Source organism: Choloepus didactylus, chromosome 17, assembly GCF_015220235.1.
Source record: "Choloepus didactylus isolate mChoDid1 chromosome 17, mChoDid1.pri, whole genome shotgun sequence".
In the NCBI taxonomy this organism is placed as follows: domain Eukaryota; kingdom Metazoa; phylum Chordata; class Mammalia; order Pilosa; family Megalonychidae; genus Choloepus; species Choloepus didactylus.
Window position 1 is genome coordinate 78,108,344 of NC_051323.1, and position 16,150 is coordinate 78,124,493.

The 16,150-nt window shown below is 59.5% G+C and overlaps 1 long non-coding RNA gene across 3 annotated transcripts; it reads left to right on the forward strand.

Annotated features, from left to right (window-relative positions):
* The first annotated feature begins 3,640 nt into the window (after positions 1-3,640).
* Positions 3,641-15,832, forward strand: LOC119512911. Of its 3 annotated transcripts, none has more exons than XR_005212475.1 (4): positions 3,641-3,880; positions 13,775-14,416; positions 14,723-15,424; positions 15,537-15,832. It is a non-coding gene; the product is annotated as an uncharacterized LOC119512911 (long non-coding RNA). The 3 variants fall into 3 exon arrangements; XR_005212474.1 differs by having other exon boundaries at positions 3,642-3,880; positions 15,566-15,832; XR_005212473.1 differs by having other exon boundaries at positions 14,723-15,832.
* The last annotated feature ends 318 nt before the right edge of the window (positions 15,833-16,150 follow it).

Genomic DNA, 16,150 nt, shown 5'->3' on the forward strand with positions numbered 1-16,150 from the left:
AGGTGAGGCCACGAGAGCCAAGGCTGCAGCGTCTGCAAAGCCAGTGCCCTCTCCCTCCGTCAGGACGCTTCCCGTGGGGACAGGGATGTGGTGGGACAGCAGAAGGGGACAGGACATAACTCCTAAGGCAAAACCACGTTTTATGTGGCAAATAAAAGCACATCAAAATCAAAACGACCCAGAAAGACTCGAAATACAGAGATGATCCCAGGTTTATCAAATGCTAACTGACAGCAGTCAGCGGGGAGTTATAAGAAGGGTATAACCCATAATGAAGATCTGCTAGACCTGAACGTGCATTGTTATCAGCGAGTAACTAACATGGGATCAAAGTTCATAAAGCAAATGCCACGGGAACTCCAAGGAGAAAAAGAAAACTTCTGTTAGTGGCAAGAGACTATAAGCCTCTCTCTCCAGCCACAGCAGAACAAGTGGTAAAAAAAAAAAATGAGTAAGGAAACAGAGTATAAACAACAAAATTTGAAATAAAGGACATAAGAGATGGAATAGCAAAGGCACAAATTAGTGAAATCTAATTATATTGCAGAACTTCCCCAGAAGAGAACACGAAAGAAAAAAGAAAGAAAATGCAAAGAGAAGATAAAGCAATGGAGAAGCAGCAGCACAAGTCAACAACAGCTGTTCCCACGAGTCCCCAGGAGCCCCCAAAGGAGAGAATCCTCGAATCCAGAATTTCACATCCAGCCAAATGGCCTTCAAAAAATAATTACAGGGAAACAGGACCTTAGATGGGGTTTGCGACACAAAGTTCTCTATCAAAAACACCTGTGGGGGAAGTACTCATTGAAAAGCGAAGCAAATTGAGATGCTGCAAGGAGGAGTTGAGAGAGAGGTGGTGGGAAATCATGGCAAAATCTTGTCTTGAAGAAAAAGAATTGAGATGAAAAAAGAGAAGAAAAGAGAAAATACAGCTCTCATAGCTCAGAATCAACATTCTAGATAGATCCCCATTTGGGGGAAGAAGACAGGTGTCTTGGTTTGCCAGCTGCCGTGACAAATGTCTCAACCACAGGAACACGTGGCCTCACGGTTTCAGACGCTGGAAGCTGAAATCGAGGCGTCGGCGAGGCCCTGCCCTCTCCCCGGAGTCGTCACTTTGTGGCGCTGGCCTGTCCCTCTGCCCCCACCCCCAACCCCGACCCCAACCCCGACCCCTGGCGACTCTCGCTCCTCGGGCCTGCTCTCCCCACTTCCGTGGACTTCTCGGGGCTCGCTCCGGCTCCTCTTTATAAGGCCCCAGCAACGGCATTAGGCCCACCTGGTTCAGGTGAGCCACACCTTGCCTAAAAATAACGTCTCCGAAGCTCCTGCCTGCGGTGGGCTCACACCCACAGGGGCGCCGATTAAGAACATGTTTTGTCGGGTGCAGGGTTCAACCCTCCACAGCCGGAGAGAGTAAAGGATGTGGGTACGACAGGCCATTTCTTGTTAGAGGAAGGAAGAGAGAGCAATTAAAGAAAAGGTTCAGAAAGCATCAAAGAGGAGCAAAGATGATGTCCTGAAGTAAAATGTCAGAAACCTTTGGTTGTGTATCAATTATTACAGGAACCGTAAGCGGCCTAGGCTCAGGGTTTAGAGACACAGGTCAGCACTGCGGGTTCTTAAAGCTCCAGCTTAGGGGGAGCCTCCCGCAGGGGGGAAGGTCAAAGGTAAAAGGACAGAGACAGACACAGCCAGCAAATGACAGCTGAAGAGGCCTGGGACAGCCATGCTGACACGGGACAGACCTTGAGAACTAAGCCGTCATTATGGAGAGAGGGCGGCTCAGGCCACGCCTGGGCTCCCCAGGCCACGGTGACAGAGGACCATGGACACAGGGGTTCACTCCCGCCCGGTGCTAGGAGCTGGATGTCCAAAATCGCAGTGTCAGAGGCCGGGCTTCCTCACTGGCAGCCACCCTGGGCTCCTCCCGCGTCCCCACCTGGCCACCACAGCCTTGGGATGCACAGTTCACGACACTCAGTCCCCCTAACAGGCACTGCGGGCACAGGGTCCTCAGGCTCAGACACTAGGGGGCTCCCCTGGGGAAACTCCCAGAAGGGCTGCTCAAGCCCTGGCCCTCAGCGCTGGGTGGCTGCTCAGGGTGGGAGGGGGCTTTGCTGCTCAGATGCAAAGTGATGGGGAATCAGTACTAAAAAATCACATTCCTTACTCCCTGTGCCGTTAGCTCAGGAAGTAACATATTTCCAAACAGGGGTCCATGGGGCGGGGGGACCTTAAAAGAATGAACAGCCCCAAGCCAGCCAGTTTTTGGGGGCCACGTTCCCCTCCCCCCCAGGTTTCCTACATGTGAGCTGGGGTGAGAAGGCTGCCCTCTCACTGGTGTGAGGCTCGGAGGATGCCGAGGTGGGCCCGAGACCCGCCCCTCTGTGCCGGGCTCTGGCATGGGGCGGGCATGTGGAGGCTCTGTGGGCAGCTGACACACGTTAACATCCAAGCTCCTTCTGGTTGGGGCCACAGCGCTGGCGGCCTGTGGAACCCAGGAAAACAGCACCCTCACTCTGGCCTGTTCTCAGCAGCCCTGGGGTGTTTTGGGGCCTTCAGCATGAGCCGACTGCATGAAAGAGGGTGTATCAGTTAGCTATTGCTGTGTAACAAGTGACCCCAAACAATAAAACATTATATTATTCCTAGAGCACACAGCTGCTCTGGGATGGACTTATCCCAGCTCAGCCATGTGTCTGTGGTCAGCGGGTGGGCTGGCTGGGGGCTCACTGTTCTAGGGCGGCCGCAGCTGGGCTGACACAGGCTCCATGTGTTCTCTCGGCTTCTAGCAGCCCACCCTACACCTGTTGTCATGGCTACAGGAGGAGTCCAGGGGACAGAAGGCAGAGCATGGGTGTCCCTTGAGGCCGAGGCTGAGTTGGCACAGTGGCACTTCTGTCCCCCTTTACTGGCCAAAGCAGGTCACAAGACCAGCTCAGATTCAACAGTGGGGAGACAGACTCCACCACTTAGCAAGAGCATGGGGTAGAGAACTGGGTCATCTTTGCACTGATTTTCCCCAGGGGGGGAGCCCACCATCCTCGCCCAGTGGCTTGACTACGAGAAGATGGTGCCCAGGGATACTTGCCTGCCTGGGGGAGGCCACTCGGAGGGTGGTGGGGACAACAACCCAGCTTCAGGACCTGCCTGTGAGCCCTTTGTGAACTAGGCCCATGTCTCGGGCAGCTTTGCAGCCATAGCTGCCAGCACAGTGTGGCTCTCCCAGAGGTTTGTTGAGTGACTGAGTGACCTGAATCAGCTTCTGTACTGGGGAGCTCGGAGGAACAGTCCCAGAGCCTTCTTCTTGTGCACACCTCGTTCACGGTGGGAGGGCGTCTCTGTCTTCCAGGAGTCCCCAGTCCTGCGTGTCTGGCTTCCTTGCTGGAGCCCGTCTTCCCCACACTCATTTGTTCCTGTCAGATCAAAGATGTGTCTCCATGGCAACAGCTTGGCAAACACCCTGGCAGACAGAGGCGCAAACAGCAGCTCCATCTGCCAGCTCGGGGTGCCTGCTGTGCTGGCGTGGGGATGGCGTGAGCGGGCACACCTGGCCATGTGGAGTGACAGGTGTGGGGGGTGTGGGAGCTCAGGGAGGGTGTGCAGGTGGGCACGTGGGGCCTGGTGTGTGGTGGTAGCGTGGAATGAGTCTGAGTGTATGTGTGTGAGCATGTCTGCGTGCATGTGAGTGCACACGTGTGAGGGGGTGTGTGCAGAGAGTGGAGGTGGCTTGTGATATGTGTGGCAGCCGACGGCCCTTGATCGAGCACTTACAGGGGACTGGGCTCTGCACCAGGAGCCGAAGGCAACGAGATGGGGTCCCTGCCCCCTGCCCCCTGCAATGTGCAGTCCAGGGCTGAGGACAAACCCTGAGCAGGTAACTGACGATACGTGTTGACGGAAGCGTGTGAAGAAGGTCTGGGAAGAGGCGGCTGGCAGGCCAGAACCCTGAAGTGGTGGGAGATGTGCAGACCCAGGGGAGAGCCAGGCGGGGGCACGGCCGTGCAAAGGCCCAGGGGCAGGAGACGGAAGGAGAGGGGGCGCAGCGGGGGGCTGGCGGCCAGAGCTCGCTTGGCCCGGCGAGGCCCAGGCTTCACCCTGATTTAGGGAACACAGCTGGGGCGTGCAGAGTGTGGGGGTCGGGGCACCCCAGATAGGGGGAGGGAGGGCGTGTGGATGGACAGACAGAGCTGGGAGGCTGTGGCTGACAGCTGACCAGGGTGAGGCATGGGGGGCGGGGGGCTGGGCTGGTGGCTCCGGTGAGGATTTGAGCTGTGTCCCCAGGGCAATGGGAGTCTTTGGAAGGTTTCCGGTTGGGGGCACGGGGTCTGATCCACATCCAGGGTGTTCCCCCTTCTGCTGGGGTGTGGACTGGAAGAGGCCTGTGAGACGGGGTAGCCTGGGAACTCCAAAGATTTCGGAGGTGGGTGGATGCTGCTTGGAGGGAGTGGGTGGGAGGGCTGGGAGCAGGGGGCACCCTAAGGGCTGCCTCCCCCCGCAGAAGGTTCTGGAGCTCCTGTAGCAGATGTCCTGCCTGGGACCTCCCCATCTCCAGTCCCCGGAGGCTCCCCCAGGCCTGCAGGCTGCTCAGGGTGTCCTGCCCCTGTTCTCTCCCCAGCGGACCCTTCCAGAAGACCCCAGCCCCCTGCGGGATTTCTCGGGGTGCCTGCCTGAGCCCTGGCTTGGGAGGCGCCTCAAGGATGCACCTCGTGCCCTGGAAACGCTGGGCCGCGGCCTGTGAGGCCAGTGAGGGGGGCCTGCGAGGAGAGGCCTCTGCCTGTCCCCCACTTGGGCCCCGACCCCAGCTCTGGCACCCAGAGGATGCTCACGAAGGGGCCCTCATGCGGGCCCCTGCGTTCTCCTGGGCCCTCCAGCCACTGGCCTGTGCGGCTCCCGCTTGATCAAGCTCTGGGACCCTGGGGGTTGGGGGCTCGTGGTTGCCTTGAGCTGGGGACCCCCAGGCAGGCCCGGTGCAGCCAGGGGTCTGCTCCCGGGCTCCCCAGTCCACTTCCCTGCTGGCCTGGGGAGCCTGGGCCCCCCAGTGGAGGAGAGACTGGTGGGTCCTCCCTGTGGGTTGGTCCACCCACCCGGGGCTGATGGGGCCGGGGGCCTGAAGTGGGTCGGGGGCTCCCACGAGCTCCGAGCAGGGGCTGCCGGTGCCCCCCACCTCCTGGACCTCCGAGAGCTGGGGGCAGCTGTCTCTGCAGGGGGCCGAGGTCCGGGAGTGTGTGCGGCCGTCGGGGGTCACCGGGTGGTGCCGAGCCGGACGCAGCCTGGTCAATTCCAACGCAGCGAAGCTATTATTATCATTTGTTGCCATGGCTGTTGTTTCCGGCCTAGCAGGGGTGGTGGGGTGTACAGGCGGGGCCAGAGGCAGGGCTGGACAAGCACGGAATGTCACGGCAGCCCAGGGGCAGGACAGACCCCGACAGGAAGATGTCACAGGATGGGGGGCTGGGGGATCAGGCTGGTTGTAGCAAATTCTCCCTGTGCCCCACCCTGGCCTTCTCTTCCTGCTTGAGAAGTGGCAGAAGAGGGCAAACCCAGTAGAGGCCGAGAGCAAAGGGAGGGAGGGAGAGACAGACAGACAGGCAGACACTGGGAAGGTCTCGGCCCCGGGATCAAGGCCAGGGCCGAGCAGCCTGAGGGCCCCCAGTGCGTGTCTTTTGGGGGCCTGTGCCGAGCCGCCCCAGCTGCTCTCCGGAGGGAACACAGGCTCTCGGCGCCCAGGGACCCCGAGTGACTCCCAATCCACCAGCTCACAGGCCGGGCCCGGGCCAGGCCCCTACCTCTGGTGGGACCATGGGAGGGTGGCCCCCGAGGTCCAAGGTCCCTGGCACCCCTCCCGGGCTGGCACAGTGGGGCGCTCGGGAAACGGTAGCTTTTCCGAGTGGCCGCCGCGGGCACCGCTTCATTCCGCCTTCCCACAGCCCCACAGCGGAGTGAGACCAGCTGCTCCACCGGGAAGCACAGGGAGGCCTGGGGACACTGAGGCGCGGGCGAGGGGCCACTGGCCGGCAGGGGGTTGGACCCTGCACCCCTGCCCTCGCCGAGCAGGTCCCGAGTCCCAGGGCAGCGCCGGGTCCTTCTCACCGGCACCCCTGCCCTCATCGCCCCCTCCAGCTGCCCCCCAGCGCCCTCACTGAGAGACCGTGGGAGTCCCTGCTTGAACTGCTGCGGCCCCCCGGCTCTGCTCCAAGGCCTCTGACGCCCACCCTGCTCTCTGCACCCCACTGTGCCATGGGCCCCCCTCTTCTCCACCCCTGCTCTCTTCTGGCCCCTCACCCCGTCTGCCTGGCAGTAGAGCCAGGCCGTGTGAACAGGGAGGCTGAGCCGCTGCCCTCGCCCGGCACCTGGCTCATGGCAGGGGCTCTGAAAGGCTCCTCCAGGGAACGGCAGCCATGTTCTGAGAACCTAGTGCCTGCCAAGTAGGTTCCATGTTTTTCTACTCCTTTTGACAATCCAAGGAAGTATTCTCCTCCTTTCCAACCTGAAGAAACCAAGGCACAGTGATGTGAGACAATTTCTCAAGGTCGCACAGCTAGCTGTCTTCCAAACCCAGGTCTGCCCAAGCCAGGGCTCTTTCTGGTCAGAGGATGGTGATGAGAATGAAGGTGAGGTGGCAGTCTTTTTGTCCAGCTGGCGGAAGGACGGGTGCCGCATATCATGGCCCATTTCTAGAACTGGCTATGATAAGGTGGCTTCAACAGAGGGTTCTGGAGACATGGTGGTAGGACAAATATATCCTGTGGGCAGGGAGTCGGTGGGCAGAGGCCGAGGCGGGGTGTGATTTGACGGCTATTGGCTGCCTGAAGCCCCAGCTGGCTCTGTGCTGAGTTGTCAGCAGTCTTGCCTCTGTATTCAGGGGGCCCCTGGCACTCGGCACCACCCATTAGGGGTGAGGAACATTCCTGGCAAGCCAGGAACATGCAGAAGGGCCCAGGACTGCAGCACCTGGATTTCCAGTTTAATGTGCCAAATGGGCAGCTGAAATGGGGACATATAACTACCACTCGGCCCCTGCCCACCCACCTCCTGCCCACAGGATACATTTGTCCTAAAACCACCGTGTCTCCACCATTCAGGTGATCCATTCGTGAGACAAAATGCAGTGCAGGTGTTCAGGTGGGGATGCTGTTCTCCGGCTATTGGCAGGGGAGGGGGGCTCCTGACGAAGCGGCTGGCAGAATGGACCATGTGGTGCAAATCCCTGCAAAGAAAGGGTTAAACGTGGAGAAAAATATCGGGGAGGGTATTCGGCAAACAAAAAGTTAAACGAGTTCACCTTAGTTTCCTAGGGCTGCCGTGCCACAAACCGTGTGGCTTAAACAACAGAAATTTATTCCCTCGTGTTTCTTGGAGCCAGAAATCTTAGGGGAGAATGTTCCTGCCCCCTTCCCACTCCTGGTGGGTCCTGGCTGTCCGGGAGCTTCTATCTCCACCTTGGTGGTCAATGTCGATCTCCTCTTATCAGGACACCAGTTTGGCCTCATCTTCACTAAAGCACATCGTCAAGACCCTCTTTCCAAATAAAGTCACATTCCCAGGACTGGGGGTCAGGACTTAGATCTTTTTGGGGGGACACGATTCAACCCATAACATCACCTCTTTGTGGTTGGATTAGTGTGTCTTCCTTTTTTTCCTTTACATTTCATAATTTTCCCAATTTTCTACAAGGGACATAGATTACCACGTGTTCTGGTTTGCTAAAGCTGCCAGAATGTACTATACCAGAAATGGACTGGCTTTTAACAAAGGGGATTTATTAGTTCACAGATTTACAGTTCTAAGATGGTGAAAATGTCCCAGTTAAGGCATCAACAGGATGATACCTTCTCTGAAGACAGGCCACCAGCAGCTGGGGCTCCTCTGCCACACGGGAAGGCACCTGGCCGCGTCTGCTGGGCCTTCGCTCCCGGGTTTCGTTGCTTCCAGCTTCTGGCTTCAGGGGCTCCTCTCTCAGTTTCTCTGGGACCTTTTTCTTTGAGCTTCTCTTCATTTCATCTCTTAGCTTCTCTGGGGCTTTGAGCTCTCGGGCTTTTTCTGAGTGTCTTTTATCCTCTCATAAAGGACTCCAGTAAGGGGACCAAGACCCATCCGGAACGGGGTGGGTCACCTCTCAACAGAAACAATCTAATCAGAAGGTCCCACCCACAGTAGGTCTGCACCCACAGGGATGGGTTAAAAGAACGTGGTCTTTACTGGGGCACATAACAGCTTCAAACCACCAAGTGGGTAATCATTTTTTAAGGCTTTAAAAAAAAAAAAAAAAAAAGTCCTTTGCTGGGACCGGGAAGATGGTGACAAATCCTGTAGCCACCTGTGGGGGCACTGCTAAGTGCGTGGGGGCATTTCTCCAGCGCTGGGTGGGCAGGGCAGGTAGTGGGGGGAGCAGTGAGGGGTCAAGGAGGCACTGCCTGGGTTTGAGGACCCCTGTTTCTGCCCAGCCCAGCCCCTTGCCCCCTGCAACCCCCTCCTCCCCTCCCCCGCAGGTGCCCTCCCCTCTGGAACCCTCTCCCTGCCTGCTGTCCTGAGCTACTCTCTCTCCTTCCTCCCTCTCACTCCACACACCCTGAAAGGATAGCGGGGGGCCCGGTTTTCCCACACACATCACCCCTCACCCTGCCCCCCACTAGCCAACCAGGAGAGCTTTGCTAAAAGGGAGACCCCGGAAGCCTCCTCAGTGCCTGGTCCCAAGGCCGCTTGCCCCCTCACCTTCACCCCAGGCCCCCCGGGCGGTGGGGGCGCCGAGCCGCCTCACTTCTTTGGATCCCCCGGTGCCAGGGGGAGGCAGCCGGTGTGTGTGGGGGGCGGCTCTGTCTCCGCATCCCCGAGCCCTTCCGCATCCGGCTGCTCACACAAAGCAGGAGAAAGCCTTGGGTTTTCATCCATAAAATGGGGACAAACCCAGCAGCTCTCCAGGGCCCGCAGGCGGCCGCGTGAGGGTCACCCCAAGCACCCAGTAGCCCGTGGCGCGGGAGGAGGTGCTGAAAGAGCGGGGCCGACAGCGGCCGAGGGGGCGTTTCTCGGGTGACGGCGGCCGCCGCGCCTCACCTGCCCGAGCCCCCCATGCGCGCGCCTCACCTGGACGGCCCCGCCCCTCCCTGCTCGCCCCCAGGTATTTCTGGGAGTCCGGGGGGTGCTCAGGAAGAAACCATGTCGGGGGACAAAGGGCTCCCGCGCCCTCCTGCCCACTGGCGTCCGCGGGCGCGACACTGGGACCCCCGGGGCCCCCCACTCCCCACTCCCCACGGCCCCGCCGGCCCGCAGCGCCCCGCGGGGTGACGTCACGCCGAGCCCTCCCCCGGCGCGCGGCTCTCCGGGTCCCCCCGCTGCGCCCCTGCCCGCCGAGGATGCGGGGCGGCCAGGTAGGTCCCGGCGGGGTCCCGGGGCGGGGAGGGCGAGCGGGGCGCCCGGGGGTGGGGGGCGCAGGCCCGGCCGAAGTTTGGCACTCGCGGGGGGCGGGGGGGGCGCCGGGGACGGGGCCGCGTGACCACCGCGCCCGGAGTGGGGACCCGGCGCCGGACGCCCGCGAGTCAGTTGCGCAGAAACCCGCGGCCGAGCGAGTCACGGGGACGCCCGGGCGGGGACCGCGGAGGCGCGGGGCTGGGGGCGCGGGGCGCGGGGCGGCGCGGGGCTGGGGGCGCGGGGCCGCAGCCCGGGGCTTTGGTGCAGCGCCGTGCGCGCTGGTTTGTCTCCGCGTTTCCTGACACGGGCGCCCACGGGTGGGAGTGGACTTGCCTCCTCGGGGACTTTGGGCGCCCAAGGAACCTTCTGGAGCCGCGGGGGGCCCGTCCCCAGTGTGCGCCCAGGTAACGGATGGAGACGGAGGCCGGGTGGGGGGCTGCACACCCAGGAAGTGGGGCGCGGCTCAAGATCAGAGGGGCCGGGATGGGGCCACAGAGAGGCGGGGCTTTTCGGCCTCCGCTGCCGGGGAGCGGGCAGCAAGCCGGGGGCCTGACCCCTTGTTTCCCCTCCGAGCAAATGGAAACCTCCCGACAGGTGGGGACCCCCGGACCGTGCACACGACACGCGGGGCTGCCGGGAAGCTTTGGAGGCTCCGGGCGCCGGCTCACGAGCAGCCTGCCGCGGCTGCGGGTGTCTTCAGAGCTCGCCCTGGGTCCGCAGCCTGGCGCAGCCGCCCGCGGGGAGGACAAGCGCCCGGGGAGGCCGTCTGGGGCAGCCCGACCCGGACCAGCGGGCCCGTCAGGCCACCGTGTCGCCGGCCCGCGACCCCAGGCGGAGGAAGTGGCCTGAGTAAGGGCCGGCCCACCCCCAGTTTGTGGGCCGAGAGAGAGCGCCCCGAGAAAGCAGAAGCTGGCTCGGAAGTTTGGCCGGAACCCCGAGCACTGACAGTGGGGCCGAAGCATCGCTGCTTCCGGAGGGGCCTCGGCCGCGGCTTCCAGGGAGATGTCCTCGGCCCGGAGGCCCGCTGGCCTGTTAGGAGTTCGGTTCCGGGGCGAGGCACGGCTTTGACACCCAACCCGCTCCTTCCGAGCTGTGAGAATTCAGCATCTCTGGGCCTCGGTTTCCCCTCTGACACACGGTGCATCAGTCAGTGTTCTCCAGGGAGAGAGCAAGTAGAGTGTGTGTGGGTGTGTGTGTGTAAAGAGATTTGTTTTGTTTTAAGGAATTAGGTCAGGCAATCGTGGGGGCTGGTGAGTCCAAAATCCACGGGACAGGCTGGAAATTCCAGCGTTAACTCTACAATCTTGAGTCCAAAATGCACAGGGGAGGCCGGCAGGCTGGAAACTCAGACAGGGGTGGATGTGGCCGTCTTGGGGCAGGATGTGTTCATCTCCAGAATTCAGGTTTTTTGCTCTGAAGCCTCCGGCTGCTGGGATGAGGCCCCCTCCGTGCTGGAGGGGATCTGTCACTTCACGTCAGCTGGAGGTAGAAGCTCACACCTTCCCGGCTGCACCTGGGGGGTGTTCGATCAGACGGCCGGGAGCAGAGCGGAGCCAGGTGACACGTCAAGAACGGCTGCTTCCAGACCTGGCCTCGCATGTCCCTGGCCGCCTGCCAGCTCCCGTGCCCATCCACCACCAAGGTGGCCGCGCCTTCCAAGCTCTCTGGGCATCGGGCCAGCCGAGATGTTTCATATGTGCGGGCTGTGAGCACAGGGGCGCCTGTTACTGCTCTTGGGGGTGCGATAGCAGTCGTCACGGGGTGAGGCTTCCGAGGAAACAGTGGTTCTTAAAGTGTGGTCCAGGGACCCCTGGAGGGGCACCCTGAGAATCTTGCAGCGGACCCATGAGGTCGAACTATTTTCACAATCATTCTAAGATGCTATTTCTCCTTATCCCCCAACACTGGAAAAACATTTTATTGTGGTAACATATGTAACATAAAATTTGCCATTTTAACCATTTTTTAAGTGCACATTTCAGTGGCATTAACCACATTCACAATGTTGTGCAGCCATCACCACCATCCATGGCCAAAACTTTTCATCCCCGAAACAGAAACTCTGTTCCATTAAGCTCCAGCTTCCCCCCGTCCCACACACCCCCAGCCCCTGGTAACTTCTCATCTACTTCCTGTCTTTATGGACTTGCATATTCTATGTATTTCTATACAAGTGGAATCATGTAACATTTGTCCTTTAGTGTGACTTATTTCAGTTAGTATAATATTTTCAAGGATCATCCATGTTGTAGGATGTATCAGAACTTCATTCTTTTTTTTTTCAGTTTATTTATTCTTTTTCATGGCTGAGTACTATTCCATTGTGCGCATAGACCACATTTGGTTGATCCATTCACCTGTCGATGGACACCTGGGCTGTCCCCACCTCTTGCTCTCGTGAATAGGCTAAGTGAATGCTGGGTTTCAGGTGCCCGAGTCCCTGCTGTCAGTTCTGTTGGGTGCAGACATAGGGTCGGGACTGCTGGGTCACTTGGGAATTTCATATTTAACGTTGTGAAGGAGCCTGCAAATGCTGCTTGCCCTCATGCTCTCATCCCGAGAGGATAATGGCATTTTCAGAGGCCGCCTGACTGTGACGACGTCATCGTCCTGGGGTCGGGGTGCTTGCTGGCAGCGAAGCCCCTGGCCAAGGCCTCTGGGGTGGTCACTGGGCTGGGTGCAGGCAGGAAAGCCCTGCAGCGGGGCCCGGGTCTGACTCCTGATGAGCTGTGCAGCCCTGGGCTGGTTTCTGCCCCCCTCTGAGCTCAGCTTCCCCAGTGATGAGATGGGCGAACACTGGGACTACGTCTCAGGATGGTCGTGGGGTTCAGACGAGCTGCTGGATCCAAAAGTGGGCTCGTCGGCTTCACAGGACGGCGGGCCGTGAGAGGGGCTGTCACCGGGGGCTGGCGCAGGCTGCGGATGTCAGGGCCTGTCCCGTTCCTGCTTCCTTTGGAGACCTGTGACACGGTCCCTCCTGGGCATCTGGGAGGCCCCCAGGCTGCCCCAGGGAAATAATTCACAGGCTACGCTGAATTACAGAAGGAATAATCCAGAGCCGGTGGCACCACTCAGGGCACATTTCAGTGGTAAAATCTCTTTCTAGCTTGGTGTGGTGGCAGCGAGTGTGAGGGGAGGGTCTGGGAGAGCAGAGAGCGCCTGGGCAGGGCCGTGTGACCCGCATCTAGACACAAAAATAGGCTGGTGGGAGGCACGAGGGCTCAGCAGCTCCAGAGAGCCGCCGGGAAGCGGGCACCACCCCTTTCTGCATGCCCCACCGGGCCCGAGTGCCATGCACATTTTACCTGGGAGGAAACCGAGGCACAGAGGGGTTAGAGGTCAGAGGGCCACGTTTATGCCACAGCCGTGGCTGGTGTTCAGGGGTTCACGCCTCTGGGTTCCTCGTGTACTACTTCTGTGCCCGGCCCCGGGATGGGGCTGACTGTTGGGAGCTCACAGCCCACCGACCACTCCTAGGCTCAAGCTTCCTGAAGCCCTGCTTGCAGCGCATGTTTGTGCAATGCACATGCACAAATATGCACACATGTATACAGCACACATGTATATGTATATACATGCACACATGTTCACACACAAAACGCATGCACATGCACACACCACACGTGATGAACAAATATGCACACATGTATACAGCACACATGTATACGTATATACATGCACACGTTCACACACAAAACGCATGCACATGCACACACCACACATGTGATGAACATGCACACATGTGCACAGCACAAACATGCATGTGCCCACACACGACACGTATGAGCACACATGCACACAACAGGTTCATGCGCACACTGTACACGTGTACATGTGAACACACATGCACACATGAACACATGCATGTGCACGTGCAAGCACAAATGTGAGCACGTGCACACACAATGTGCACGTGTACACTACACACAGAACATGCACAAACATGCACACACACACACACACACACACGCACGCACACCCAGCTCATGTCACCCTTGCTCAAAGCCGGGCTGTGGTCCTCCATTTTGCTCGGAGGCCACAACTCTTCAGTGGGGCTCCAGGTGCTGAGGCCGAGGCCCCGCCCCTCTGGCCCCGCCCCTCCCGCCCCCTCCCGCCTCCCCCGCCCTCTCACCGCAGCCCGGCCTCGGTGCGCCTGTTCTCCCGGCTCGGGGCGCTCTTGCTCTGGGTCTCCGCCGGCCACCCCTCACTTCCTTGGCTGGGTCTTTGCTGGGTGGGACCCCATCTCCAGGAGGCCCGCTCTGCCCCAGGCCCCGCTCTGCCCCTTCTCTCTCTCCCTGGCTGCCTCAGCTCTCTGGAATATTTTTTTTAACTTTTTATTTTGAAATAATTTCAAACCTACAAGACAGCTGCAAAAATAATGCAAACCCTGAACAGAGAAGCCCAGCATCCCCGTCCCCTCGAGAACTGAAGCTCCGCGAGCCCAGGCCCCGCTGTCTGGTTCGTCCGCGATGTCTGCCCAGCCCGGGCCCAGCGTCTGGCATCTGGCGGCCGCTTGTGAGCTGCGCGTTGAGCGGGTAAGAGCCGGACAGCACGAGCGCCCACTGGGCCCTGCCCGCCCTGGGAGGGGAGCGCAGCCCCCGGGGCCTCTCCGCCCGCGGGTTCCGGCGCCGCCTGGTGACACCCGGTGCATCTGCCCCGAGGACCCGCCCCACGTCGCACCCGAGGGAGGCCCCGTCCCCTGGCCGTGTGTGGGACAGGGTCTGCTTGTTCCCAATCCAGTGGCCCCGCCTTGAGTTAGGGCGAAGGTTAGGGCGAGGTAGAGGTGGAGGGTTCATTTGCGAGGGAGACAGGGTGACAGTCAAGGCTACTGCGAGGATGGTGATGATGCATCAGGAAACCTTCTTATGTCCACGTCGATGGAAACCGCCGGTGTCCGACTTGGAGCAGGAGATCTGGGGTCCCCCAGGCCCGCAGGTCTGGTCTGGATCCTGGTTGTTGCTTCTCGGTTGTGGGAACATCCTGAGGATTTCTCAAGTCCCCTCAGGTACCAGCCTGCCTGGGAGGCTCAGGGAAGATGCTCTGTGTTGCTCAGGGGGAATCCCGGGGGCCGCTCAGAGGATGAGCCTCTGGGTAGTTTTTCAAAAGTCCCACTCCGTGGCCTGGACTAGACCCTGCTAACGGGAGAGGCCGGGGGAGGCCTTTCCTGGCCCCGCCTCTGAAACCTGCGGAGGACCCTCAGATCCCGCACCCCGGCGCCTGCCAGGGACGCCTTGGTGCGGTGCCTCCTGATCAGCAGACGGCCCTGCCGGGATCCCGTGGTCTCAGGGCCCTTCTGAAAATATTTTCACAGGCTCCTTCAGCTCCTGGGGTCTCCATGAACCTGCTCTGAACATGGAAGGGGCGGGGTGGACCTAAACTGAGCAGGTAGGTGGGTTGTCAGGGCAGAGATAGTGCCTGGAGGCGCCTTCCTCAGGCCCCGGGCCCAGCGGCCCCATCAGCACCTGGACGGGGAAGTCGGCGCTCCCGAGGCTCCCCTGGCGGGGAAGAATCCCCCACCCGCCTGGGTGGTACATGCAGAGCAGGGGGTCCTGCAGCACCTGGGCGAGACCCGCCTGGAATCCATCTACCGCCTCAGAGGCAGCGCCCCCTCTTCACCTGCCCAGGCCTGGACTCCTGCAGGGTCGAGCATCCACGCCCCACTCCCGGGGCCAGGCCTGCACCTGTGCATAGCGCAGGGAGCCCATTGCGCCAGGAGTGGGCCGCGCTGGCCAATGAGGAGCCCAGGTGTCCTGCCCCGGGGGGCTGCTGGAAGCCAGTAATTAGAGTAGTGTTTATTGAGGGAGGGGCTGCTGCCAAGAACAGTGAGCTCCGGGTGGGGTGAGGCTGCGGGGCCGCCAGGTAGGTGGGGCCGGGGGCGAGGGGAAGCCGCCGCCGTGCTGCTCTCTGCCCTGACTGCGGGATGGACGGAGGAGGAGGACGGAGCTTCCCCCACTTCACCCGCCACACCTGTCACCTGCCACACCTGTCCTGACGCACCCGCGCCAGCCTCTAGGTGGGTCCCGCCGCCTCCCGCATCAGCACCCGCAGCTCCATTCCCAACACCCCCGAGGCAGCCTCCTTGTGCTCCTTCCCCGACACCCCACTCTCCACCTTCAAATACCCAGAACCCAGACGCTCTCTGCCCCATCACCAGGGGAAGCTCACCTGTGGCCGGGACCTCCTGCGCGAGCGCCGCCTTCATGGCCAGAGCAGAGCGATCCTGTTCAGACCTAAGTGAGCTCCTGGGCCTTTGCACACGGTAGACCGTCGGGTTCACGCTTACACTGGACGCCAAGGACCCATTGTCCCTCTTTATTTAAACGTTACAGTATTTACAGTTCCAGCCCCCCCCCATCCTGCTTCCCTGTTTACTTTTTCCCATAGGACTCATTACCTTCCAATAAACTATATTATTTACTTAGGTAATTTGTTTATTAATACTAGAACATAAGCTCCAGGAAATCAGGGATTTTTCTTTGCTTTATCTCCTCTGTTATAATCTAATCATCTAGAATAAAGTTGGTATTTAGTAAATGGGTGATGCATAGTTTTATAAGTCATAATTTCTCCTTTATAATGCATTTTGAACACCTTTACATTTTTAAATATAATTTTAAAATTATTTTTTAATTACTTATTACTTTAATTTTATTTTTTAATTTATTTAGTTTACATAAATAGCATCCATAAAATGTATAAAAAATGGAGTTACCATATACCACCCTATTACTAACACCTT